The sequence below is a fragment of the Acinonyx jubatus genome, chromosome D2 (genome assembly GCF_027475565.1).
Source record: "Acinonyx jubatus isolate Ajub_Pintada_27869175 chromosome D2, VMU_Ajub_asm_v1.0, whole genome shotgun sequence".
Taxonomy (NCBI): domain Eukaryota; kingdom Metazoa; phylum Chordata; class Mammalia; order Carnivora; family Felidae; genus Acinonyx; species Acinonyx jubatus.
In genome coordinates, this window is record NC_069393.1 from 53,639,252 (window position 1) to 53,665,852 (window position 26,601).

Sequence of the window (26,601 nt, forward strand, 5' to 3'; positions counted from 1 at the left end):
ACAGCTTTTAGTGTGCGCCCTCCTCCTTAGGCCGGCTGCGCCCCGCCTCCGTCGCTTGGTAACGGCCAAACTCTCGGAGGAGCCCTTGCCCCTCCTCTCCGCTAGGTGACAGTAGAAGGTCAGCGGAAAGACAGGTGGCTCGGAGTGTGGCGCCGGCGTCGCGGCCCACAGGACTGGGGCCTTCCTCGATAGAGGGAAACCCTAGAGGCTGGAACGAGAATTGTACATCTCTTCCACCCGGGGTTCTGAAGGTGAGAAACTCTTTCTAAGGAAAAATAATGATCTCGGGGAAGAAAATACACTGAAGTTCATATATACCTTAAAATAAAGTCACCTCTAAATATTGTATTTTTTGGAAACGGAAAGATTTGGCTTCTTAAATTTTAACATTGAGAAATATTAAAAAAGTTAAACCTCAATAAATGTTGTAATCGTTTCCTGTGGACTGTGTAGCTGTTATTAGAAAAAATAAAGAAGGGGGTGAGAAATGGGGTAGGAAAAAATGTGAGAAGCGAGGGAAAGAAAGAGTAAAGAAAGGAGAGACAGATTTTCTAGAAGAAGCAGGGATGGAAATAGCCAAGGGAGAGAGAAGAAAAATTAGTTTTTGCTATTATAGTCGCCACTTTTTGTAGCCCTCTTGGGAAAGTCTTGGTCTTTCCCAGGAGTGGCAGTGTTTTCTTCTCATTCTCTGAAACACCAGCTGATAGAACGTTCTGCGATGTTGGAAATGTTCTCTATCTGCATGTTCAGTGCTATATATGTGGCTATATATAATCAGGCTATATGTGGCTGCTGTTCCCTGGAAATGTGGCTACTTTGACTTAGGAGCTTAATTTTAAAATTTTCATTAATTCAAAGTTAAATAACTACATGTGATTAGCAGCTACCATTTGGACAGTGCAACTCTGTATGATCAAAATCTTGCTCCAGCTAAGACCCAATGTTTTCTTCAGTCTGCACAGGTCTGACATCTGATTTATTTCAGTTGCTTATTTTGGAGGTAGAAACTGAGATCTGGTAGGAGTTACTTAAAATCTGGTATACTTACCTAACCTCTAGCCACTACCTCCTTTTCCAGGTGAAAAACATAGGCAGATAAATTTTAGGATCCCTGACCTTTCTCACATTCTCTGACAAGGTATTGATATTCTAATGTTTTGAAGTCAGTAGCTAAATGTGTGTCTGGGTATAAATGTTTTCAAACGTATTTTTATTCAGTTATTTACTTAGTTTTTATTGAAGTGTGGTTAACATAAATGTTACATTGGTTTCAGGTGTACCACATATTAATTCAACAATCCTATACATTATCCTGTGCTCACAATGGTAAGTGTAATCACCATCTGTCACCCAACAACATTACGATATTACTGATACACCCTATGCAGTACTTTTCATCTCTGTGACTTATTTATTTTATAGCTGTAAGTCAAATATATTTTCATGTGATTGTGTGATGGACTGATAGAAGAAACATGCATATTTGTGTTTGGGCATAAAGCATTTATCTACCTTATTAGTAATTTCTGGATGAAAGGGCAAAGTTTAGATCATTCAAATTATATGTATTTACTAGAACATAAACACAAACCAGGGGGTTTTGTCTCTTTTGTTCACTGATATATCCCAGGCCTAGAATGGCACCTAGGACATGTTAGATGTGCATTAAATATTTTTCTTTTCTTTTTTTTAATGTTTATTTATTTTAGAGAGAGAGAGAAAGACAGAACATGAGCAGTGGAGGGGCAGCAAGAGGGGGAGACACAGAATCCGAAGCAGACTCCAGGCTCTGAGCTGTCAGCACAGAGCCTGATGTGGGGCTTGAACCCATCAACTTTGAGATCATGACCTGAGCTGAAGTCAGACACTTAACCGACTGAGGCACCCTAGCGCCCCTAAGGTTTATTTATTTTTGAGAGAGGGAGAGAGAGAATGCAAGCTGGGGAGGACCAGTGAGAGGGAGACAGAGGATCTGAAGCAGGCTCTGTGCTGACAGCAGACAGCCTGATGCGTAGCTCGAACCCACGAACCATGAGATCATGACCTGAGCTGAAGTCGGACGCTTAACTGACTGAGCCACCCAGGTACTCCTAAATATTTTCTAAAAGAGTGTTTTGTTGAACTCTTTAGATTTAGCTCTGAATATTTAGAGTTTATATTATTTTGGGATTGCATGTGTTTATATAAAATTTCTATTGTACAACCAATTGGAGATTATTTTAGATTTACAATTTTGGAATTTACACTGTAACATCAATGGTAAATCAGTGATAAATTATTCCTGAATTTATTAGTATTGGCAGAAGAGTCTGTTGATTGAGTAATTTTAGGGTGGAGTACAGAGAAATAACATCTCAGGATCTTCCTTTTTTTTTTTCACCTCAAGATCTGAGTTGTTCTTTCTTATTTTTAATTTTAGCACTTAACAAAGTTTTTAAAATAGCTATTTTTTAAAAATACTGTTTTTTGTTATAGTTGAGCAAAAATATTATTTGTGTTGTTACTGTTATATGTTAGTAGGAATCTGTAATACAGAACTCTCAATTCTTTTGAGATCTAGTATTAATATCTAAAAGGTAATTTTCAGGGTGCCTGGGTGGCTTGGTCGGTTGAGCGTCCGACTTCAGCTCAGGTCATGATCTTACAGTCCATGAGTTCGAGCCCCGCGTCGGGCTCTGTGCTGACAGCTCAGAGCCTGGAGCCTGCTTCAGATTCTGTGTTTCCCTCTCTCTCTGCCCCTCCCCTGTTCATGCTCTGTCTCTCTCTGTCTCAAAAATAAATAAACATTAAAAAAAATTTTTAAAGGTAATTTTCATGAAGGAAAATGAAATTTATTCACACGTGTCATGCAGATGCCAGTTTTAGCATGGAGACCATGCTAAATTGAAATAGCTTAATATGACATCACTTCAGAACCAGAGATTTCCACATTAGATCATATGATACTAGCAGCTGTCTGTGTTTGTATTAAAAGAGTTCAATATGTGCTTAAAAATTTAGCTGAGATTGAATCAAGATGGCCAACTGAGAGCAAGTTCTTGCCTCTCCCAACTCCTCCCTTCTTTCCCAAGTCTAAGAATTACAAACAAGTTACATGGGTTCACAAACTCATGTGTATCCATGCACATACTTTGACATTGAAAAACATGAAGTCGGTTAAGCGTCCGACTTCAGCCAGGTCACAATCTCGCGGTCCGTGAGTTCGAGCCCCGCGTCAGGCTCTGGGCTGATGGCTCGGAGCCTGGAGCCTGTTTCTGATTCTGGGTCTCCCTCTCTCTCTGCCCCTCCCCCATTCATAATCTGTCTCTCTCTGTCCCACAAATAAATAAACGTTGGAAAAAAAAAAAAGAAAAACATGAAGGAGTTCTATCAATGGACCAGACATTGTGAGAATCCTTGAAAAAATAGGAAACAGATGGGATTGGACTGAAGGTAGACAGACAAAAGTTGCATAACATAGGCTTAATGCAGAAATGCAGATGGCTTTTGGGGATATTCTATGTACAGAGAAAAAAAACTATTGGTATCAGTAGGGTCCTTGAACAATGTGTGAGTTATTCATTGAGGTACGGCTATAGAAGAGACAGGTGGGGCAGCCTCTCAACCTTACTCCCACTTATATATGCAGTGGATGGCAAAAGGACTTGTTCCTAAAGGGAACAGGGACAGTCCATGTAGGTACTTTTGCTGAAAAGCTGTGATGGCTTTTGATACCTGGGAGGAAGAGGGAGGCCTCACATCTTAAAGACTGATACTAGCTCACCTTGTCAAGCTGCACATGCAACATTCCTCCACAAATCCTTGAGGCAGAATGCAAAGAGAAAATCTATAAATAATATGCATTAAAAGACACATTACCTTCAAAAGAGAATAATAAGACACACGTCACTTTTTACAGAAATGTGGAAAGCTATAGAAAGTTAAATAATGTCTTAGAAGGAGCTAACCTAGTATTCTATACCCAGCAAAATATCCTTCAGACATGAAGTTAAGATAAAAATGTGTTTAGAAAACAAACATTGAGAAAGATCTCCACCAACAAACCCACACAAAAAATTGCTAAAGGGAATTGTTCAGGCTAAAGGAAAAATGATCCCAGATGGAAGCACAGATGCAGGAATAAATTAAGAGCAAGGAAAAAGATAAACACAAGGTCAATATATAAAACTCAATTGTATTCCTATATTACAAATATCATCTAAAATTTTTAGATGATAGAGTTTATAATAACAAAACTAAATACTTAGGAATAAATCTAAAATAGTGCAAGATCTCTGCATATCAAACTGTATACTATTTCTGAGAGGAATTAAAGCCTAAATAAATGGAGAGCTATACCAAATTGATGGCTAGGAAGACTTACTAATGCAAACATGTCAGTTCTTCCCAAATTGATGTGTAGATTCATTTCAGTCCCAGTAAAAATCCCAGCCTTTTTTGGGTAGAAATTGACTGGCTGATTTCAAATGTCATGTATAATTGCAAAAGGCCAAGAATAGCCAAGAGAATTTTGAAGAACAAAGTTGGAAGGCCTACTCCTACTATGTATTACCTCTTATTATTAAGACAAATAATGTTTAGAACAAAATGGCATAGCTTTGGCTATAAGATAGACAAATAGACCAATGGAAAAGCATGGAGTCCAGAAACAGACCTACACATATGTGGTCACTTGATCTGTGACAAAAATGGTACTATAGTGCAGTGAGGAAAGGGTGATCATGTCAATATGTTGTATTGGGTCAATTGGATAGTCATACAGACAACAGTGTATCTTAACTAGCTATACATACCCAAAAATTAATTTCACATAGACTGTAGACAGTTAACAATAAAGTTAATAAAAGGTAACATTGAAGAATATTCTCATGATCATAGGGTAGACAAATATTAAACTGGACAGAAAAATAACTGATCATAAAGAAAAAGATTGATTAAATTGTATCTTATTAAAATTGAGAACTTCTCTTAATGCAAAGACATCATTAAGAAAGCAAAAAGGCAAGATTCTAAATTTGTTCCCTTTAAAAATATTAGCTATGAACATGTGTTGAATCATTTTCATCAATTTGTACTTTAATTTTGGGAAAAATGTAGATTCACATGAAGTTGTAGGTCATAATACAGAGAGATCCTATGTACTCTCTAAAGGTAACACCTTGCAAGACTACAGTACACATCATCAGAATATTAGCATTGATATAATCCACTCATCTTCACTTTTTCCCAGTTTTACTTTTAAGCCTATATGTGTGTCGCAATTTTATTACGCACATGGTTTCATGTTTCCAACACCACAGAGCAGTTCCGTCAGCACAGGGATCCCTCCCATTGTCCTTTCATAAACATTCCGTCTCCTCCCCTTCCACTTCCTCTCCCCAGGATCCTTTTTTTTTAACCATTATTAATTTTTATAATAATCATGATTAAAATAACTATAATTTGAACAGCAGTTCACAGCATTGATCCAAGTAAATAAAATAAATAGTATCTACATTTCTAATAGAAAGTAAAAGTTTGGTAGCTCTGGAGGAACTAATTTCCTTGCTTACTAAGAGATTAATAAACAATGCAAACATTATAGAGGAAAGAAATATGTTTTCACTTTGAAATCTTTAAAAAAAACGTTTCTTTAGTTGTTTGTATTAATTGCAAGCACTGTACTAATTAGACACTGATTACCATTCTTAAATGAAACTCATTTGTGATAACCATCTTTTTCTTTACATTAAAGAAACAGAATTACATGCTATCTTTTTCTTCATATTAAAAGAAAAAGGTCGTGATCTCATGACTTAACATTTTGAGAAATACCACCAAAAAGATGATACTAACTTAGTAAGTCCCATCAGTCGAGTGTCTGCTTGCCTACACTCCCACCAACCCTGAATCCTTAATAATTTTGTCACTCAGACAAAATTTATCTTTCTTTTCTTTGATTATTGATGAGGAGGAACATCTTTTCATATGCTTACTGGCCATTTGCATTTCTTGTTGGGATTTGCGTTTGCCTCTTTTTCTTTTTTTAATGACGAAAGTATAAATAACTACCATCTCATTGTACAAAACTTAAATGATCCACAAGTATAAGAATAAAGAGTGACACTTTTCTCCATTGCATCCCATCATGTTCCATTGCCCACAGTTTTGTGGACATCTATGTAGTCCCCTTCCAGACATCTCCATATGAATATACATATAATACAAATTCTATTTTTAAATAAATCGGATCATATATATGTACTGTTCCACAACTTGCTTTTCTTTTTTTGTCTCAAAAACAGATCCTGAGATCTTTAAATTTCTTTAATGGTTGAATAGGATTCAATACTACAAAAACCCCATTATTTAATTATTCCTTTATTTTTTCTCTTGCTATTACATTGCCATAGCAAATATCTTTTTCATATATTTGTGTGCTTGTGTGTGAATTTCTTTGGATGGAGTTGTATAAGGTAGATTGTTGGGTCAAAGGATGTGTTTTCTGATAGTCTTCCCAAAGGTCTGTATAACTTACTACTTCCACCAAATGTATGGAAAGTTCTCATTTTCCCATATAGCCTTACCTACACTTGATAACTTTTATCTGATGGGCAAAAAAGAATAAAAGAATTATTTTGCATTTCCCTGGTTAATGGTGAGGTTGAAGTTATTTTCATGTTTATTGGCCATATAGTTTTATCATGAATTGTTTCTTCATATCCTTTACCTGTGGAAGCTTTTCCATTGGGTTGTGTGTGGATATATGTTGTTTTTTGTTGAGCATCTCCTTCCCCATCCCCTGGTAACAATTCTTATTTATTGTGGGAACCCATTTCCTGTGGCTTAGATGATGAGTACGTGACGAGGTCTGGCCTTCCAGAGTCCTGCAGCTCCTTAGCCACAGTGATTAAAGAACGGGCATGTGGGGCGCCTGGGTGGCGCAGTCGGTTAAGCGTCTGACTTGACCCAGGTCACGATCTCACGGTCCGTGGGTCATGATCTCGCGGTCCGTGAGTTCGAGCCCCGCGTCAGGCTCTGGGCTGATGGCTCAGAGCCTGGAGCCTGTTTCGGATTCTGTGTCTCCCTCTCTCTCTGCCCCTCCCCCGTTCATGCTCTGTCTCTCTCTGTCCCAAAAATAAATAAACGTTGAAAAAAAAATTAAAAAAAAAAAAAAAAGAACGGGCATGTGACTCAAGGTAGGCTAAAAAGAGCTCTCAACAGAACTTGTGCTGGGACTGTTGAAAGAAGTCTCTGCAGAGATCCTATGAACTAAGGACTATGGAAGCCTGAATTTGCACCATGTGGAGAGAGTCTGAGGAGAAACCAGAGGTTAGCAGTAATGAACAAGAACTAAGTTCTGTTGTTATTTTTCTGGAGGCCCTAGATCCCACTGGGCCAAAAACCTGCCCTGCTTCTGAACTTTAAAGTTTTGTGAGCAAATCAAGTCCCTTAAGATTATTGAATTTTTCTGTCCTGATTAACATAGGTTATTTGTATTTTCTTATTGATTTCTAGAAAAGCTTGTGATTTAAAATTCTCGACTTATACTTTACACATTGTATAGGTTTTTTAAAGAATGTTTATTTATTTTTGAGAGAGAGACAGAGAGCACAAGCAGGGGAGGGGCAGAGAGAGAGAGGGACACAGAATCCGAAGCAGATTCCAGGCTCTGAGCTGTCAGCACAGAGCCTGACATGGGGCTTGAACTCACAAAGTGTGAGATCATGACCTGAGCTGAAGTTGGCCACTTAACCAACTTAGCCACCTGGGTGCCCCTACACAGTGTATAGGTTAATAAAATTAGCATGGCCTTCCAAAAAAAAAACCAAAAAAGAGCACCAGGTATTTAAATCATAACATATTTTAGTGGCTTACCTATACTTACATACTAATTGAAACTCTCAAAGACCAATTCACGTGACTATTTTAAATATATTAGTAAATATTTAAACTAGAATTTCTATTTGAAAATAAACTAGAAATTAAGCATTTAAACTAGAATTAAACTAAAATCTCTGTTCTAGCATCTACTGATTATCTTTTTTCATTCAGTTTGTGGTCTTTTTGGTTATTGGCATGATGAATGATTTTTGGTCAAAACCTGGACATTTTTTAATGTTTATTCATTTACCTGGAGAGGGAGAGAGTGCATGTGCAGGGGAGGCGCCGAGAGAGAGGGAGGGAGAGAATCCCAAGCAGGTTCCGCACTGTCAACACAGAGCCCATCGTGGGGCTTCATCTCATGAACTGAGAGATATGACCTGAGCCAAAATCAAGAGTTAGATGCTTAACCGACGGAGTCACCCGGGCACCCCCAAACCTGGATATTTTGGGTGTTTATAAGACTGTCTTATTTAAACCTTCTGTTTTAGCTAGTTCACTCTGACACTGATCTGGCAGTGGAAGTGGGGCTCTGCCCCATTATTGACAAATGACAATAGAAATCTGGTTCCTCACTTGGCTTCCGTTAACACTGGAGGGGGTGAGGGAACAGCATTGCTTGCTATTTCTGGCGTGGTGGTGGGTCAGAGCTAGCTTCCTCCAAATTTGGGATATATAAAGCAAAAAGAAAACTCAGGGAGTTCACACTATGTCATTTCTAGGGACCCAAAGTCCCTAGCCAGTCTGCCTTCTCTCCACCTTTTAGAGTTTTCTTCCTCATATACATATAATGTCCAGGGTTTTTAGTTGTACTTACTGACAGGAATATGGTAAAATATATCTACCTTCTCTAAAGTATGGGTATAACTTATTATAGAAAGGAATTGCCAGTTCCTTCATGCTGTTGTAACTAGAAGGCCCTCTTTCTTCTTTTGTTTCTGAAATTGTTTTTCCTTCTCTCTACTTTTATATTTTCTATCACTGGTTTAATTAATAATCATTCTCAATGATATAAGTTAAAAAAATGTAACTCTATTCAAAGCATTCAAGGTATCTGTCGGTGTGTAACAAACCATCCCCAAATTGGATGGTACAAAATTACAACTATTTTATATTGTTATGGATTCTCTGGGTCAGGAATTTGAACAGGGTACAGCAGAAGTGGCTTTTCTCTGCTTCATGATGTCTGGAGTCTGAGCTGGCATGACTCAGATAGTTGGGGGAGACTTTCATGATGGGGGTGCAGAATCATCTGTAGGTTTCTTCACTCACTTGTCTGGTATTTGGGATGGGAATATTTGAAAGCTTGGCTTAGTTGGGACTATTAACAGCAATGCCTGCATGTGGTCTATTTTTTTTTTTTTTTTAATGTTTATTACTTTTTGAGGGAGAGACAGAGTGTGAGCCGGGGAAGGGCCGAGAGAGAGGGAGACACGGCATCTGAAGCAGGCTCCATGCTGTCAGCACAGAGCCCCGGCACAGGACTTGAATTCGTGAACCATGAGATCATGACGCTTAACTAGCTGTGCCACCAGGCACCCCATGCATGTGATCTATTCTTATGGCTTACACTTCCTCCCAGTATGGCAGCCCCAGGATAGTTGGACTTTTAAAATTTTTTTTTTTTAACGTTTATTTATTTTTGAGACAGAGAGAGACAAAGCATGAACGGGGGAGGGTCAGAGAGAGGGAGACACAGAATCTGAAACAGGCTCCAGGCTCTGAGCTGTCAGCACAGAGCCCGACGCGGGGCTCGAACTCAGGACCGCGAGATCATGACCTGAGCTGAAGTCGGCCGCCCAACCGACTGAGCCACCCAGGCGCCCCATACTTGGACTTTTTAAAAGGAAACTCAGGGCTTCAGGAATGACTGTTCTGGTGAGCAAGGCAGAAGCTGCAGAACCTAGTCCGAATTCACCTCAAAAGCCATGTAGTGTCCCTTTCACTGTACTCTGTTGGTTGAAGCAGTTATAAGCCCATCCAGAGGGTATATGAACCCCCTACCTCTGTATGGGAGGTGTGTCAAAAACTTTGAGTCCAATTTTTACAATTGCCACAAAAAGGATATGAAACTTAAATATCTTGTTATACAAAGCATATATAAGAAAATGTAAAAATTTTTTAAATTCAGTGTCTTAAAAAATTATTTTTCTTCTAATATATTAAATATTATTTGCGGGGCACCTGGGTGGCTCAGTCAGTTAAGCGTCTGACTCTTGTTTTTGACTTAGGTCATCATCTCATGGTTTGTGGGTTCAAGCCCCACGTCGGGCTCCCCGCTGACAGTGCAGAACCTGTTTGGGGTTCTCTTTCTCTCCCTCTCTGTCTGCCCGTCCCCTGCTTGTGCGCTCTCTCTCTCTCTCTCTCTCAAAATAAATAAATTAATTAAAAAGTTTAAAAACATTAAAAAATTATTTGCTAAATGTAAAGGCAAGGCAAAAAATAATAATGAATATCAAATTTTAATTTTATTTAAATGTAAGTTTTATTTAAATGTAAATGTAACTGTAAGTCAGTTTTTAAAAAGTTAATTAAGTCTTGCTAAATATTTCTGTAAGCCTGAAACTATTTATAATTGTAGTTTGTCAATGAGAAGAATAGGTATTGTGTCTCACATATGTTATATCTAGACTTATATGCATACAAATTTAGGGTATAATTATCAAGTATATATGTTATATAATATTTAATTCTTCACTGCCTGTACAACTGTTATAAAAACTGTACTAAATTATGAATGGCAGATATGAAGAGTTCGAGAAAATGAACACTTTGCTCTATTGGCAAATATTTCACTATTCAAAAACTGTATTGCAGTCATGGTATTTGAGAGGAAAGAATTATAATCTATTTTTCCCTAATTATTTTCCAGCTCAAATCCTCCCCACACTATGAAATAATGCCCATTTCTTCTTCTTTTTTTAAAAATGTTTATAAGTTTATTCATTTTTGAGAGAGAGAGAGAGACAGAGCATGAATGGAGGATGGTCAGAGAGACAGGGAGACACAGAATCTGAAGCAGGCTCCAGGCTCCAAGCTGTCAGCACAGAACCCGATGTGGGGCTCAAACCCACAAATTGTGAGATCATGACCTGGGCGGAAGTCAGATGCTTAACCGACTGAGCCATCCAGGTGCCCCAACAATGCCCATTTCTGATATCAGCAGTGCCTCAGTCTTCAATTCTTCATTTGGATACAGTCATCTTTTCTTTCATGGACACAGGAGAAGGTATATGGCAGAGTGTTTTTCTGGAGCCTGAATTGTGTGAAGCACAGCAGCAAATGTAGAACATTGTGAGTTGCCCAGTGCCATCACTGAGCCCCTGGTCCTGAGTGACAGAAGTGACCATGTAATTTTCATTAAATTTTCTGGTTTATGGGTCCCTGTAGGATGCAGGACTAGGGCAGGGGCCCCTTGCCTGGGTTTGAAGGTGGTGCCACTTCTCTGGGAGCATGAACTTTTAAATTTTGTCTGTCTGTCTGGTCACTCTCACTGCTAGCTCTAGTTCAGAGTTTATAATCTGGGAAGCTTTCAAGAACATAATATTCCTTCAATAGTGTTTCCACAGTAAATTATGACCATGTTAAGGTTCAAAAGTTGATGGAATGCCAGTTTGTTCCCTGGAGTGCTTGGTCCAAGGAGTCCAGTCAAATGGTGGGATTTGTTTGGACAAAATGTGGAGCTCCAACACCTGGTGATGTGATCACACTTGGTACTCCCAAAGTTTCCTGACTTTTATATTTGAGTTATAGTTTTGGTACATTGAATTTTCTTATTTATTTGAGGGGGAAAGGATTCATTTAACCAAGAGAAACTCTTAATCAATGAGCCTTGACAACCTCCAAAAGGTGAGGCCTGCATTTAAATTTACTTTCTAGAAATTTCTTCTCTATATCTGAGAATTATAGTAAGAATTCAGTCTAGAGATGACTCAAGATCTTTGCCTCCTATTTGCAAGTTGTCTAGGAATTTCCTCTGGATAACCTGGATGCAATTCATACTTCATAATCATAAAGATTTATTTTAATTAATACCCATTTCTTTGTTAAAAGATTTCCTTACTAGTTAATCATCCATAAGAAGGACTCAGAATGTGTTATGGGGACAGTGTAATCTCTCTAACCCCTCTCTCACCATTTATCAGTCAGATCAATATTTATATTCATATCAATATTTATAATTCATTTAAGTACAGGCATTTCCTTCTATTTTAAACCTAGAATCTGTTGTTACTTTTCTCATGGCTGTTTACAACTAATTGTGGAATAAAATAACTTGTCCACTCACAGTTAAAGAAATCTAAGATATTAGCAGGCAGGTAGTAGACATATTTTTATTTTGACTGGGGCTCTCATAGGAAAAAACTCTAAAGGCTTGATCTATAAGGGAAGCAATCTTAGAGTTCTTTCTATGTCAGTCTGAATGTACATAAACTTTGTTTAAACCAAAAACCTGACTTATGGCCCACCAAGCATACATTATACACCTGCTTTGTAAATGAGTAGCCTAAAGGAAAACCGTCTTGTCCTTAAGATATGGATCAACATTCCTACCTGCTGCATTCCTTGATGTTACAACTTGTGATCCCTACCTATACGTGCATCTATAATCTTTTGAGATTTTAAAAGATGTAAAAAAGGGCATAACCCTGCAAAAACTGTTCATTCTCTTGAGCACTTTCTTTCCTGTGACGAGTGTGTTCCCTGGGCAGCTGTCCTAACTTGAATAAAACTCTCTTTTTTTTTATTTCAGAGATTCTAAAAGGTTTGTTCTTGTTCATTTTGTATTGACTGCAGCACCCTAAAATTAACATCAAAATAACATTATCTATCTATTTGATTACCCCTAGCAGTCTGATGCCAAAACCCAATTGAATTTAAAATTTCCATATTTGGAGTGACAGTTGTATAAGTATCAGAGAGGTCACATAAACATTCTGTGTAAATTAGATTATTTGAGTATTCATTCCATCCCCCCCCCCATTTTTTTTAATGCTAATGTAAGTTTTTGTTTAGGTATTACAAACTGGAGCAATCTTTAACAAGTTTAGGAATATAAAAATAGTAGCTTACTAAGACTATCTAACCACTGAATATATTTAATTTTATTTGAATTCTCAGTTCTTTCCCAGTATTTCTCTCTCTCTCTCTCTTTCTCTCTCTTTAAACACGTATTCGATATTCTAGCATTTTAAATAGGAGTTCCTACTAATTAATATTTCAGATAAACACAAATATGGACAGTGAAAATTACCTACATGGAAAATGGCTTGTCATATTCTAGAGAGTTTTAAAAATTAGTTCCTTTAGCCTTACTGGGAGTTGGATCTATGCAAAAACTTTCTTTCCTTGAGTGGTGAGTCCTGAGCTGTTAGGCTTCTTACCAAAGTTCAGGAGGGCAACATCTATTTTCTCAAGATGGTGTGATAATGGGGTATTATAATGTTCCTGGTGTGAAGCAAAGAGATAACAGCCAGAAGCCTAATTCAAAAGAGTTGACTTGCTTTAAGGAAAAGGGCAAAACCTTTTCCTTCCCTCTACTTTTAAATCTTCTGGCTCCCACCCACACGAAGACTTAAAACAATAGAGCCAGCAGTAAGAATGACACCTTTATGTTAACTCTTATGAAATATCTTCTTTTTGTTTTCTTAATGAAACATTTGTCTCCATCTTCCTCTGCCTTCTTCCTGTGGGTAACAGCTGACAAATGCTTGTTTTCCCAGTGGTGGTACATTAAAAACAAACAAACAAACAAACAAACAAATCCCATCTCTTCTCCCTTAAAGTTCCTTTTGTTAAAAACTTTAAGCCAGCCAAATGAGGGACTACACTGTTACACTGTTAGGGATCTTAAGGCAGTAAAGTTTGATAGCCCTAAAGGAAATATTGTCTTTTGTTTCAAGATTTTTTCTGGGTTGGTGATATCTTAATTCCTGATTTGTAACAAGGCAGAAACTCTAAAATCCCCATTTAGGAACAATAATTATGATTTCATTAATTCATTAATTTCTTGGATTTGATGATTTCACATAGAAGATGTTCTGTCTAAACTTAACAGAAAAAGTCATGGGGGAGGGGAAAAATAGTTACAAACAGAGAGGGAGGGAGGCAAACCATAAGAGACTCTTAAATACAGACAACAAACTGAGGGTTGATTGGAGCGGGGCTCGGAGGAGAGGAGAAAATGGGTGATGGGCATTGAGGAGGGCACTTGTTGGGATGAGCACTGGGTGTTGTACGTAAGTGATGAATCACGGGTATCTACTCCCAAAACCAAGAGCACACTGTATACACTGTATGTTAGCCAACTTGACAATAAATTATATTTTAAAAAAAAGAAGATGTTCTGCCTAGCACTCCTTACTATAATCGAATGGTATTTTGTCATTAGGCCTATTTTCTACGTTACAAGGGAAGTGAAAAGAGAAAGGACAAAGAAGTGTGATCTTGGGCATAATTACTGGATCATCAGAAATGTTGAATCACATAAAGATAAAAGAGGAAGTGGTTAAAAGAGTAAAGCACACTGTCAAAAATAAAACGAAATAACTACTGAAAAGAAATGACTGTCAGATACTGATATGCAATTAACTGAATGTAGTTTTTTTGGTGAGGGATTAGTGGTAAGAAAATAATTGTATGAAAACACTGTTAGTTATTTATGCCCTGTTTCATTTAAAAAAAATGATGGTGATAGATATTTGTGTGAATGTCTTCCTAGTAGAAAAAAACACAGTGTAACACAATAGTGGCCTTTCCTTCCTGAGTGTGTTTAGAAGTGACGTTGCTTGTCATCTGTCTGGAACAGGGAGGGTATACTAACACTTCACATTTGTTTTATTTTTTTATTTTTTTAAATGTTTGTTTATTTTTGAGAAAGAGAGACAGACAGAGTGTGAGGGGGAGAGGGACAGAGAGAGAGAGAGGGAGACACAGATTCCAAAGCAGGATCCAGGCTCTGAGCTGTGAGCACAGAGCCCAATGCGGGGCTTGAACTCACAAACCGTGAGATTATGACCTGAGCCGAAGTCGGACATCTAACCAGCTGAGCCACCCACGTGCCCCTAACATCTCACATTTGTAATTACAGAGCATTTCACATTCTTTGAATTTTTACAATAACTTCATTAGATTGATGCCTTAACAAGGAAACAGCCTGAACTAAGTGACTTGTTCAAAGGGGCATAGTTCCTAATTATTAGAGCCAGAACTAGAACTTAAATCTCTTCTCAGTTAGGTAGGGCTTGAACTCATTTCTGCTGCTTGAACTCACAGATAAGTTTACCAAGGTCCTTTCCAGTCACAAGGTCTTTTCTTTGGTTTTAATAAATATACAAATGTATCACATTATGTTTATAGTCAGACAGTGCTTTTATAGTCACATAGTGTAATATTTTAAAGTCAAACGTGCTTTTAAATATAGGAATTTGGAAACAGTGGAAGGCAGATGTGCTGGGCACTCTTGGCTCTACAGATCTGCTGTTCATTCTCCTCCACCCTGCTCTGTGTCCTGAGAGTGAACTGCATCCCTGGGCTTCTGGTTAGGTTCAGCAGGAGATGGGAGGGTGGGGAGAACAAGGTTGGGTATTTATTCCTCAGCTTCTTTCCCTGCTGGGCCAAATTGGCATTAGCTATCCTCTTTAACTGAAGGTGTAGCCGACCCTGTGGGGCCCCCACGCATGTACCCTCAGTCCTCACCACTCTTTATACATGGTGGTGGCTATTTCCTGTGTAAACACCTGCCACTTTCTGCCTGAGACCTTTTTCTGGCCATGGAAGCATGCACAGCCCATGTACAACCCAGTGCAGTTCAGTGGTGCTAGACAGTTGATACCCCAGGGAGCAACTCTTAACCAATGATATGTGGGAATTGGTGAATACCAGGGAGCAACTCTTAACCAATGATATGTGGGAATTGGTGAATTAACATTGCAGCCTCCTCTCCCCTAGTTGGGAAAACTCTGGGCTGTGGTCTTTACCATCTCCCAGGGGTTCCTATCAAGACTGAGCCCCAGTTGCACTCAGTGGTGATCTACTAATCCATTCACCTGGTATTGGCCTCCTTCCCTGTCCTGTCTCACTTGCCCATCTCCTTCCAGTACCTCCTGGAATTGCCTCCTAAATAAACTACTTGTGGTGGAATCTTAGCTTCAAGGTCAGCTTCAGGGTGACTTTAACCCAATATAGAAGACATGGTTCTTGTCAGGCAGCCGTCTCCTACAGCCACAGCTTACTCTGTGGGTTCCAAGAACCTCTTCCTTCCTCTCCTTGACCTTCAGACCAGATTTAGTCATGGATACCCATTGTTGCTAGCCCCAAGGTGATTCACCACTCTATGTACACACAACTGCAAATCAGGCTGGGCACTGTAATCTTTATGCTGCGTGGCTAAACAATAGATATTGTTTTAGTTAGGAATAAAATTATAATAAGAAGAGGGAACATCTTACCCGTATGCCACAGAGGCACACTTCAACTTCAAAAAATTTTTGAGACAGACTGTGAGATAATTAAAGATTTAAAACAACACTAATCAGGCCAGCAATGATTACAATGCAATGGCTACCACCATAATGTCAATTAAAGCATCAGGGTTATCTATAGGTTGCTCTTCAGGATGATTGCTGTTTGAGAAGATCTGGTTCTGCTCTGGCTCTTCTTCTTGGAGGCAGAGTTCTTTCAAAGTCTCTGCAATGCCAATCTGATGATGTGCTAACCTAATACTCTTAGTTACAGCAAAGCTGCTCCCACACCCAGCAGCCTCATGTACTTAGTTTCACATGTCAGGCATTGCTGTGACAGTATTTATTCTCAATTGTAGCAAAATAAGTTTTTTTTGCACATCAACAAAAATTTGGAGGGATTTGATTTCTTGAGAACATGGGGGAAAATCCCCATGTTACATATTTTAAAGGAATGAAATGAGTAATAAATAGTCCCTGCCCTCCAGAACTCCAAGTCTAGCAATGGAAGGTGGGGTGAAGACTGAAGGGAAGTTTGGGGTGGGAAGAAATCATCACCAGTATAAGTGGTAGAATACTTTAAGATGTTAATTATTGTGGGTGCCCAGTCCTACCCTGGCTTGTTGAAATTACACAAGGTGCTCTGAAACATAGGGTAATGGGGAAGAAATAAAGGGGTACCCTTGAGGGCTAGGAAAGAACAGAAATTCTGGAGCACTGGGAAGGGGATGGAGGTTGGTGGGCCATGGGTAGTAGGGGCCCTTGCTTATTCCATGATTGTGTCCTGGTTGTTAAGACCTCAGAAAGGGTCACCTTATGGCACCTTAGGGAGACTCCACTCTAAGTACCAGGGCTTCTAGCTGAGGCACAGCCCCTTTTCAGACCTACCCCACTCATGGTTAACATTGGAACAGATAGCCTGTCACATTTCAAGGTTGGGCAGTGAGAATAACAAGAGGTTAAGGTAGGTGAGAGATTAGAAGTCCTTCCACCATTTTCTTTTCATTTTTTTTTAAAGTTTGTTTATTTATTGGGAGAGAGAGAGGGAGGGAAGGAGAGAGAGAGAGAGAGACAGAGAGAATGATGGGGCACAGGCAGAGAGAAAGAATCCCAAGTAGGCCCCATGCTGTCACCACAGAGCCCGACTAAGGGCTTGATCCCACGAACCATGAGATCATGACCTGAGCTGAAATCAAGAGTCAGATGCTTAACTAACTGAGCCACCCAGGTGCCCCACCTTCCCCCTTTTTCTGACACATGCACTTCTGTCAAATTCTGGTATAAACCAGGAAGGTAAGGGAACCTTAGTAATGATTGTGATGGGCTTTCTTGCCAGCTCAGAGGGTGCTAATATTGGACTTAAATTTATATAAAGAAAATAAAGATAAGAAAAATGTTTGGATACCTAAATGTCATGGCTTAAGATTGAATCTGTTCCATGCATATGTAAGACAAAAAGTAGAATATGACAAGGGTTCCACCGGAGGCCAAGCATTATAGCATAGTTACAATAAATCATGGCATATTTTTAGCTGTTTGTGAGGACTGCAGTCTCTCTCTTTTTTTTAAAGTTTATTTATTCATTTTGAGAGAGAGAGAGCATATGCAGGAAGCAGAGAGAGAGAGGGAGAGAGAGAATCCCAAGCAGGTGCTGCACTGTCAGTGCAGAGCCCGACGTGGGGCTCAAACCCACCAAGGGTGAGATTATGACCTGAGCCAAAACCAAGAGTCAGACGCTTAACGAAGTGAATCATTCAGGCACCCCACTGCAGTCTCGTTTTCACAGTTTTGATTTTTTTTTCCAGGCTAGTAAAGTTAAATAGAGGAGGGGGTATAATTATTTTCCTCACTGATTCTGTTCTAGCTTGCTCAGTTTCATAACACAAAGTGTAGTAACAAATAATTGTACATGTGGTAAAAATTTATGTGTTAGTCAAGTATTGATGAAGTATTTTCTGGTAATTCCATCTACTTTCCCCTAATCATTATGTATCATTTGAGAATATGCATCATATTCTGGAAAATCCATGTTATCCATCTTCTAGATTATAGAGGCAGAAAAAAACTGTTTAGTTTGCAAGGCATTATGGCACAGAGAGTGCACATCCCTTTGCTCCCCCATCTCCTCCTCCCACAGACACCTTTCTTAAGCGGCAGCTTTCTCTTTGTCATTCCAGAGGCTTCAGAGCAGAGACCTCTATGCAATTTCTGTTTTTCCTCAAGAAATTATGGCGAACAGTCGAGTGGGTAGGCTTAGAGACATTTTCTATATATAGTCTGTGTATCCTTGATTCTAAAACACTTGATAAAAACAGATTTGTAATGTTTTGAAATTCAGAATGTGTCTTGCAATCAATGTCAAAAGAAATCTGTCTGTTTCCAGGCAGAACTGTAAGTTTTGCTGTTTGTCATTGTGCACGAGCATGCCTAGTGTTGTGTGGAAGGTATCTTGCCATCTGATTGCCAACTCAGATGAGTTATTTGTAACAGTACTTTACGCAGGTGAATTTTATTTGTACATTTTATTTTATTTAACTAAATAATTTTTATTTTTTACCATAGGTATTTGCATCTTTTTTCTTTTTATCTTTTCACTTATCTCCTACCTCCCACCCCACCTCTGGCAACCACCAGTCTGTTCTCTGTATCTATGGGTTTGTTCTTGGTTTTGTTTTAGACTCCATATACACAGGAGGTCATACAGTATTTGTGTTTTGCTGTCTACCTTATTTCACTTCACGTAATGCCCTCGAGGTTCATCCATGTTGTTTGTTACAAATGGCAAGATATAATTCTCTTTTATGGCTGAATAATATTCCAGTGTGTGTGTGTGTGTGTGTGTGTGTGTGTGTGTGTGTGTGTGTGTGTGTATGCACATCTTCTTTATCCATTCATCAACTGATGGTGATACTTAAGCTGCTTCCATATCAAGGCTATTGTAAATGGTGCTGCAATGAACATGGGGGTACAGATATCTTTTTGAGGGTATCCTTTTCATTTTCTTCAGATAGATAGAAGTGGAATTGCTGGATCATATGGTAGGTTTATTTTTTTAATGTTTTTTTTTAAATTTATTTTGAGAGAGAGAGAGAGAGAGAGAGCAGGGGAGGGGCAGAGAGAGAGAGAGAGAGAGAATCTAGAGCAGACTCTGCACTGACAGACCCTGACACAGGGCCTGAACTCACAAACTAAGAGATCATGACCCAAACCAAAATCAAGAGTCAGACGTTTAACTGACTGAGCCACCCAGGCACCCCAGTAGTTCGGTTTTTAATTTCTTGAGTAATTTCCATACTGTTTTCCATAGTGGCTGTACCAATTTACATTCCTACCAACAGCGTGAACAAGGGTTCCCTTTTCTCCACACCTTTTCCAACACTGGCCATTTCTTATGTTTTTGATGGTAGCCATTCTAACAGGCATGAGGTGATGTTGCACTGTGATTTTGATTTGCATTTCCCTGGTGATTAAAAGATGCATTTTTCATGTACATGTTGTCCATTTCTATATCTTCTTTGGAAAAATGTCTCTTCAGATCTTTTGCCATTTTAAAATCACATTGGTTTTTTTTTTCTTCTTCTTTTTTTTTTTTTTTTTGCTATTGAGTTGTATGAGTTCTTTATATATTTTGGATATTAGTGCCTTATCAGATATGTGATTTGCAAATATTTTCTCTTATTTGGTAGGTTGCCTTTTCATTTCATTGATGGTTTCCTTTACTGCACAGAAGATTTTTGGTTTGATGGTGTCCCGCTTGTTTATTTTTGTTTTTGTTGCCTTTGCTTTTGGTGGCACATTCAAAAAATCATCACCAAGGCCAGCGTCAAGGACCTTATTGCCTATGTTTTCTTCTAGGAGTTTTATGGTTTCAAGTCTTATATTCAAGTTTTTCATCCAAGTTGAGTTAATTTTTGTATATGGTATAAGATAGTGGTTGAGTTTCACTCTTTTACATGTGGCTGTCCAGTTTTACTAGCAATTTCAGGTGAATTTTAATTTAATTCTAGACTCCCATTTGACTTTTAAAGATTATAATTCAGCAAACCTAAACTCTTTTTTTTAATGTGGAAGATTGCCCATTATATGTCAAACAATGAATTTAAAAATGGGGGGTTGTCACATACTTTGGACTAGATAAGAAAACTTTCAGAGTGGGAAGAGATTGTGGGACCAATTCATGTGCTGAGGAGTTTTACTTGGAAATGGCACGCCTGTTAAAGGGTTCTAGCTAACTTGTTCCCTGAAAGTTTTTATGAAAATGTTTAATATTTAGTGCAAATAATATAAAAATGTATAAAGAAAAGTCAGTAAACTCCTTTCCCACTCCTCCACCCATTTCTACTCTCTCTTCCCCTAGAAGGAGGATCCTTCCATGTCTTTCTTTATGTTCATGCATGATGTGCCTATATAGATTTTTGCAATGATATTATGCTAATCCCAAGACTCCCTATAGTAGATTTGTCAGGGTTGCATCCACAGGTCCTCAGATCTCTTTACTGTTTCTGTGTGCGCTGGCTCCTGGTGTAATCACCCTCCCCACAGCCTGCACCTGGGTTGCCTTGTGGGCAGCCCTCAGGTTGCTGGAACATACTTTGCTTGTGTTCATAGGAGCCCAGAAGCATGTAAGAATTTACACCTCACCCACTAGCCTTGGCTAATCACTGATAAATGCAAAGTGTAAACTCTAGCTCTCCTGCTCCCCTCATGAATGTAATTGAGTCAGTCATTCAGGTAGTTTCCTGACTTTGTTTTGTTTTGTTTTAGACACTAAACACAATGCTAAAATGTACAGCTTTGTACATATATCCTCTGCTCGAGTGTACGGAGTTTGAACTAAGCCACTGCACACTACTGAGATAAAGTGGTAAACCTCTAAGTCTGCAGAATGGTCTAAGGGAGAGAACCAGGCAACAGAATTTTGATTCTTTCCTTCAACAAATATTTACTGGTCTTCTTTCATGTGCAAGTTCTGTGTAAGGCCTACATGTCCAGTAGAGAACAAAACAGAAATGGTTTCTGCCCTCCTGGAACTTGTGTAGTCAGGGGTGGGAGGGAGACATTCAGCAACAATCTCATAAGTAAATCTTTGCAAATTGAATAAATGTTATGAAGAAAAAATTGAGTGGTCTGCAAGAGTGTAACTGAGGGACTTAGATTGGGAAATCAGGAACAACTTCTCTGGGGAAGTGACAGTTATTAGAAAATAAAAATAAAAAATTTTTCCAATGTTTAATTATTTACACAATCCTAAAATTCATTCTAAGGAATTTTTATTTTACTTTGTATTTACTTGAATTCAACAGACATGAAATTGACTTTTGCTTCAACTTGCAATGTCTGCAGAATAGCCATCTTTTTGCTGAATTCTTTGAAACTCCCTTTGCTATCTTGTCCTCTCAATCCCTTCCCCTGTCCTTTCATGTTTATCTCATTTAAAAAATTGTGATAATATTTCCAAGGTGGCATTTTCTGACCTTCTAGCCCACCTCTTTTCTGGGCCACATCAGGCTGATATATAGAGGGAGATTTTTGGTGAAGCAGTAAACAACAGGAGATCTATAAATATGAAAGATGGTCATACTGGCAGGAGAAGGCGCTGCGGTATCTGGAGGTTGGAATCCTACTACTACTACCACTACCTAATCCTACTGCTTCCTTGTAAGAGGAATACACCTGATGTAACTCATTAACTAGTGCCTGGGACCTCCAGGATAGGTGGAAAGGGAAGGGAGTGAAAATGAAGGAGACCACAGAGAGCAGGAGAACGCTGATGCCACGATAGTCCCTGACACGGTATAGGTGTTCACTAAATATTTGTTGAGTAAATGAATGCATGAATGATGCTCACTGAAGTAAATTGCGCATGAACTGATTGATCAGCAGCCTCACACGAAAAGGCAAGGTGCTGTTTTGCATTAGGCCCTGGACTCACTCACTCACTCTGTGAACATGATGATCTACTGATTAGAATGTTTTCTGGCAATTCCTGTGCCTAGGTTTCTAAATGCTAAGGGGTCAGGTAAGAATACATGCCATCCTTTCTCAAGATGGGGGAAATTTCAGATATGAATGAGATAGGGGAGAGGAAGCAAACCCAGGGCACAGGCAGGGGTGGGTGCTGGGACTGAGCATCCAGGGTTGAGTTCATTTGACGTGATCAGACCAGAGGTCACTGTCTGGAGGCTAAGATAACATCATCTTCCTGCACCAAAACCGGATGCAGCAGTCATTTGTCTGGGAACCAAGGAGTCCTGTGTCACCAGAGTCGTGAAAGGCTGGTTTGGGCAGGGAAATGCATAACCCAGTTGGTGACAGCCAGGGTTCTTCTCACCTTAAGTAGGCTGGACATAATCATAATGACTTCTTGGGTGTTTTGAGTGGCTACCCAGAAGGGTAAGATGTGAAGAGGATCTGATTTATATTTAATTTTTTAATGGCAATTTGAGAGAGATCGGAATAGCCACTCAAAATCAGCTATATATTAAGCACATATGCAAAACACTAGACTAGGTGCCATGGGATATGAAAGGATATGGATGAGGAGGAGAGAAAAAGCATTTGGAGTCAGACTCAAGAATTTGAAGTCAACTCTAGGTTATATACATGAGATATATTACACATGAAAAGAAGCCGGCAATGCAAGGCATTGAGCAAGTACCAAGTAACTTGGCACTTGTGAGAAGAGAATTATGCTCTCAGAATTTGGAGGAGGGAGGCTTAGTTGGAAGACTAAAGATTTAAGGTTTGAACTAGATCTTGAAGGATGAACTGCGAGAACCACCTAGGCTAAGTCTGAAAACTACTATTATCTTTTCTTGCTCTCTTATTCATCCAGGCTCTGCTGGCCCTCAGTGGATGAGGGGCCTAATGTAAAGGAGAGCAGGACTTTGCCTGACTTTGGCTTTGTCTCCAGGGCTTGTCACCCCTGGCTGATCTCTGCAAAGGCGGAGGCAACATGCAAGCTTCCTGCTATAGACTGGCCTGGTATTGTGGGCTATTATTGTCTTCAAAAACTGGGTGTGTGAGCCATGCTGCTAAGGTCTTGAGCATAAAATTCTAGAGGCTATGTGTTCTTTAAAAATTTCCCCTTCTTCTTAGGACCAGTAATGTTCAGAAATTCAAAGACAGAGATTTATGCCCTTGGGAATCTTTGATTTGTTAGCAAGTACAACCCTGAACACTTAGGGTTGGTGAAGTGTGGTACATTTTTCTTAACTCCAATTTTTTCTCAATCTCAGAGCTACTTTCATTTGTCTAGCTGTGTCCCCATATAAGGGGGCACTCTGGAGAAGTATAAGTATTTTCCCTCCTTTTATTATTATTTTTTTCACATTCTTGAACCAGCTGTCGCTTACTCCTTCCTGCCCTGCCCTGGTCCCAGAGTTTCTGACTTCTCCCTAGAGGCACTTATTGGAAACTTTTTGAGCCAGTGGAGAATCAACTTAGAGGCTTTTCTACTTTTAGACCAATGGGAATATTGTGTGTCATGGATGGAAAGATTTGAATACTACAACTATCACATTGAGGCTACATAACAAGGCTAGTTCCATGTCTTGGCACACAGCCAGAGTTAACTTTGCTTTGCTGGATGTAGATACAATGAATTCTGTTTGACCAAGAAATCATGTGGAACAAATGCTTTTGCAAAACCTTGTCCATTTAGCAGTTACTTCAATAAAGATGTGCTTCAGCAAGGGGTTTTTGTATAACAGCTGTGTTTAAACACCTATCTTAACATTTTAAAAAAATGAACTTTTTATTTTAGAGTAGTTTTTTGATTTATAGAGAAGTTGTGAAGATAGTATAGAAAGTTCCTATATACTTCATACCCAGTTCCCCCCGTAATTATTAACATCTTAGTATATGTGCTGCCGAAGTGAGCACAATTAACATCTTAAATTAGTATGGTACATTTGTTACAATCCATGAACCAATACTGATACATTATTATTACTAAAACTCATACTTTATTCAGATTTCTTTAGTTTCTGTATAATGTTTCCTTTCTGTTCCAAGATCCCATATTTCATTTAATCCTCATGTTTTCTTAGGCTCCTCTTGAATGGAATTTTTTTTTTTAACTTTCCTTGTTTTTGATGACCTTGACAAGTTTGAGAAGTACTGGTCAGGTATTTTATAGAATGTTCTTCAACTGGGATTTATCTGACACCTTCCTCATAATTATACTGGGGCTATGCAGTTTTGGGAGGAAGAACACAGAGATGAAGAGCCAGTTTTATCACATCACACCGAGGGTATGCACTATCAGCATGACCTATTACCGTTGGTGTTATCTTGGTCACCTGGCTCAGGTGGCATTTGTCAGGTTTCTCCACTGTGAAATCACTCTTTCTTCTTCCCTTCCCATACTCCACTCTTTGGAATGTAGTAACTGTGTGTAGCTCGTGCTTAAGGAGTATTAGGCCCCATCTCCTAGAGGGCAGAGTATCTACATAAACTATTTGGAATTCTTCCTGTCAGAAGATCTGTCTATTCTCCCTCATTCATTTATTCAATAATTTATATCAGTATAAACTCATGGATATTTATTTTATACTTTCGGTTATAATTGACTACAATTTTATTTTGTGCTCAAATTCTTCCAGTTTTGGCTATTGTCTCCTGTGTCAGTTTGATCTACACTGTCACTGCGGGGTTTTTTGATCACTCCCTTACTTTCTGGCACCACAAGATATTCCAGGCTCACCTTGCGTATTTCCTACCCCAGTCCTAGAATCATCCATTTCTTCAGGAGTTCAGGAGAATTGTGTTAGAATACAAAGATCTAGGGGCTGGCTGTGCTTCATGCTACTTGAGTATCATTGGTTAGAGGCCCTCACAGCTGACAGAGCGAGGAAGTATTTATGTACTCTGAACCTTGTATATATACACAACTGTAAATATTGCTATATTAAGCAGTCTATATGTTAAAGTAAACTTCATGAGTTCGTACTGATGTCTCCAACTATAGTGCATTACCATGTGGGTCATTCTAGACACCTCCCCTTGCCTTGTAACCTTCCACCCCAATAGTAGGGCCACTGACTCCTACCGTCATCCATTTACTTAAGTGTTCAATTCCAGTATACATGTACAGCGAGCAGTCTCTGAATTATGAACCAGTAGCCTCATGGGAAACTTTATCAAGTAGAGTAATGTATTTTGTATAGTTCCTTTTGCTTTTAGTATTGCAAACTTCACTTCTTTCCAAAGTCAGCACCCCTTTCTCTTCAAGTCATACTTCACCACCCATTCCCCTCTCTCAACATGGCCCCAGTCCCACAGTTGCTGTTGAATATATAGAATTGCTTTAAATTTGGGGAAGAGAAGTAGAGAGATCCTTTGTGCTATAGGATGGAAGGGACTTCTGCTCTCATTCTCCTCAGGTACCCTGGGTTTACTTCTGAAAAACAAAAGGATGACGTTGGAGGGGAAAAAGCAAGAGACACCAAAGAGAAGATAATGTTTTGTTTAATATAAACATAGATCTAGCATATAAGTGAATAGGAAAGGAAGACATACTTGTTGAGTGCCAGCCATGTCCTAGAGTCTCTGTTAGGAGTGAGTTCTTATATATTTTTTTTCTCCTTTTCCCCTTACAGTAATATAGATTAAATATACAGATATAGAATCTATGATATAGATTAAAAACAAAATCTTGTGGTGCCTGGGTGGCTTAGTTGAGCGTCTGAATCTTTATTTTAGGCCAGGTCATAATCCCAGGGTCCTGGGATGGAGCTCCACACTGGGCTCCACACTCAGTGTGGAGCCTGCTGGATTATCTCTCTCCCTCTCTCTCTCTCTCTCTCTCTCTCTCTCTCTCTTTCTTCCCATCTGTCCCTTTCCCCTTCTTGCGCCTGCTCTCTAAATAAATAAATAAATAAATAAATACCTTTAATAAAGTAAATAAATAAAACCAAATCTTTATTTTACATATAAAGGAACTGAGGTACAGAGAGGCTTATTAACTTGTCTAAGATCACACAGTAAGAATTTGAACCTAGATCTCCTTAACTCTGAAGCTTTGGCAGCACGTCAAAATCATCTAGGCCTTTGGGGTGCCTGGCTGGCTTAGTCAGTAGAGCAGCCAACTCATGATCTCAATGTCTTGAGTTCAAGCACCAAGTTGAGTGTGGAGTCTACTTAAAAACAAACAAGCAAACAAACAAACAAAAGTCATCTGGGCTTTTAAAAAAGAAAATAAATAAACAAACAGAAAACCTTGCCTGAGCCCTATCCCAGACCAAGTTGAATCCCAATGTCTGAGGGTAGGGAT

At 38.9% G+C, this 26,601-nt stretch overlaps 1 protein-coding gene across 1 annotated transcript in view; it reads left to right on the forward strand.

Moving 5' to 3' along the window:
* The first annotated feature begins 118 nt into the window (after window positions 1-118).
* Window positions 119-26,601, forward strand: part of ENTPD1 (ectonucleoside triphosphate diphosphohydrolase 1) — a 128,784-nt gene continuing 102,301 nt past the window's right edge. Inside the window, exons 1-2 of the mRNA XM_053207302.1 lie at window positions 119-251; window positions 1,275-1,326. The gene's annotated coding sequence lies outside the window, so the exon portion shown is untranslated. The remainder of the gene's footprint in view (window positions 252-1,274; window positions 1,327-26,601) is intronic.